This window comes from Corvus kubaryi, unplaced genomic scaffold (assembly GCF_017639235.1).
Source record: "Corvus kubaryi isolate FWS band 111438036 unplaced genomic scaffold, C.kubaryi_AGA036_p1.0 133, whole genome shotgun sequence".
Classification (NCBI taxonomy): Eukaryota; Metazoa; Chordata; class Aves; order Passeriformes; family Corvidae; genus Corvus; species Corvus kubaryi.
In genome coordinates, this window is record NW_024580667.1 from 31,013,709 (window position 1) to 31,016,476 (window position 2,768).

Here is a 2,768-nt window from a genome sequence, read left to right on the forward strand (position 1 = left end):
ACCGGAGGCGCCACTGTCGCAGCGCCGCGTCACCCGGGGCGCCTCCGCCCGCCCCGGCCCGGCCCCGCCCCGCCACCTCGCCGGCCCGGCCGCCGCGGGGCAGCCTGGCTGTCATCGCGCTGCTCACACAACTGTCCCCACTACAGTCGTCTTCCCAAGCGCTCTCCGCGATCGCTTTCTGTCGCTGTCGGTAGCGCCCGCACCAGCCCGCACAGCTCAGCGGGTCTCCGCACCGCCCGGCACGAAGGGTGCAGAGGGATCTCGACGGACTGGATCGATGGGCGGCCAACTGCATGAGGTTCAACAAGACCAAATGCAGAATGCACCTGGGTCACAACAACCCCATGCAGCGCTGGTGGCAGACTGGCTGGAAAACTGCCCAGCGTAAAAGGGCCAGGGCGTGCTGGTGACGGCGTCTGAACGTGAGCCAGCGCTGCCCAGGTGGCCAAGAAGGCCAATGCCATCCTGGCTAACAGGACCAGGGCAGTGGTCCTGCCTCTGTACTCAGCACTCGTGAGGCCACACCTTGAGTACTATGCCCAGTTCTGGGCCCTTTAATCCAGGAAGGACACTGAGGTGTTGGAGTGGATCCAGATAAGAGGAATGAAGCTGGTGAAGGGTCTGAAGCACAAGTCCTATAAGGAGTGACTGAGGGAGCTGGGGGTGTTTAGCCTGGAGAAAAGGAAGCTCAGGGGTGACCTCATCGCTCTCTACAACCACCTGAAAGGAGGGTTTAACCAGGTGAGGGTCGGCCTTTTCTCTGAGGCAACCAGCAACAGGACAAGAGGACACAGTCTTAAGGTGTGCCAGGGGACAGTTAGGTTGAACATTAGGAGGAATTGCTTCACAGAAAGGGTGGTGAGACATTGGAATGGACTGCCCAGGGAAGTGGTGGAGTCACCGTCCCTTGGTGTGTCTAAGGAGACTGGATGTAGCACTTGGTGCCATGAGCTGTTGACATATGGTTTTGGGTCAGAGGTTGTACTTGATAATCTGAGAATTCTTTTCCTACGTAACTGATTCTGTGATTCTATGATTCTGTGAAGCTGAACGTGAGCTGGTGGAGCACTGGCTTTGGGGTGCGGGTCTGTGGGCCCGGGCAGTATTCAATGAGCAGCAGAAGCAAGCGAGCTGGGAGGCTCCTTCTGTGGCAACTCCTGGAAGCCAGTCTAGGATGGAGACACAGCTTTCTGCAGAGGATCCTCGTGGGGCAGCAGCACCTGTCAGATGGAGAGGAGCAGATTTGGGGCACTGTCTGGGCACCAATGGGTTTTGCCCCATGCTCACCACCCTCTGGATAATGCTGATCCATGGCATATCCTTGTTCCCAAGTTCTGTTCCTGCCTCCTCCTTAGCACTGCCAGTGCCAAGGATCACATCATGGGGTTCTTCTGTATGTCACTGAACTGATCCAAGACAATGAACTGCCAAAGGACTTAGCTGCAGTTTCCTGTGGGCAATAGAGGGACAATAGGAAAGGGTGGTTCAAGTGTCTTTTATAGGCACTCAAAGTTAGATGCTGTGAAAACCTCCTCTGCATGCTGCCAGGGTAAGCACTCATGGCAGGGCCTCAGGCCCTACCAAGACAGGCCTGGTTTCCATCAGTGACTTTGCTAATTTTACTGTATGCTGAAATTGGTATTTTTAACTTAATGGTCAAACTTCTGTCCAAAATTATACCTATTCTTTCTAAAAGTATTGAAATTATGCTAGCTGGAGGGCATTTGTTCACACTCACCTGCTTTCATTTTTAATGGATGTTTCCAACCAAAGTAAATAAGGCCAAACCTGTTTTTTAAACAGATGACTGGTAAACCACAAAGCTGCAGCAGCTGAGGTGCCAGAAACCACTGCTTACACATGTATGTACTTTGTAGGATTTCAAAATGAGAGCATCTCTCTCAGAGGGCATGTTGTGAGAAGATGTGCCAAGCATAGCCTTTGTCTCTGCTCTAGTACAATATACTGCGTTAGATATGTCACTATACTTTTTTTTTTTTGCACATCAAAAGATCCAAAGTAAATTGTGTGCTCTTCTGTATTCTACATCATAATACAGATAGACTGAAGTGAATCCTGTGCTCACAGAGGGTTATGCACATACAGTGTTACAAGACCATTATTTTGGACAATTTGTGAAAGGCTGTGGTACATACATTCAGAGAGGCACACACAGCCTAACATGGTATTTCTTCCTTTTAAAAAAGCTCATAACTGAATGTTAATACTCTCTTAGCATAATACACTGTCTGCAAGACTGAGATTTTTTTCACCATGAAATTTTCTATTGATTTAAAAAGAACTTTATACTCTAAGACTCTTGAGTATCATCAGTGTGAAAAATGAAGGTAAAAGGCCCAAGTAATGGGAAACTGTTCAGTCAGCAGTTGTCATGTTCTGTTCACCTTGGGAGCTCACCTGCATATGGCTGGGGGAAATCCTTTTTCCTCTATCACCACACTTTTTCTTCTGTTTCTGCACCTTTTTTTTTCTCTTTATCTAATCCCATATTCTGCTATTCACTTTTATAGGAGCTCGCAAATTAAGTAGGACTAAAAAGGTGTAGGATAATGTTCTTGAAACAAACTTGGTGCCCTCACATTTAATCTCGAATTACAGTCACAGAAGAAACTTGTGCTTTTATATAACTGCCTTTTTTCAGAAACCTCTCTCAAAGCAGAGCAGTCTGTCTTGACTCTCTCAGGAAGCTGCTGCTCCAGTTCTCATTTCCAATCTTGACTACACCATTGCAGTAGCAGTTTCCAGGC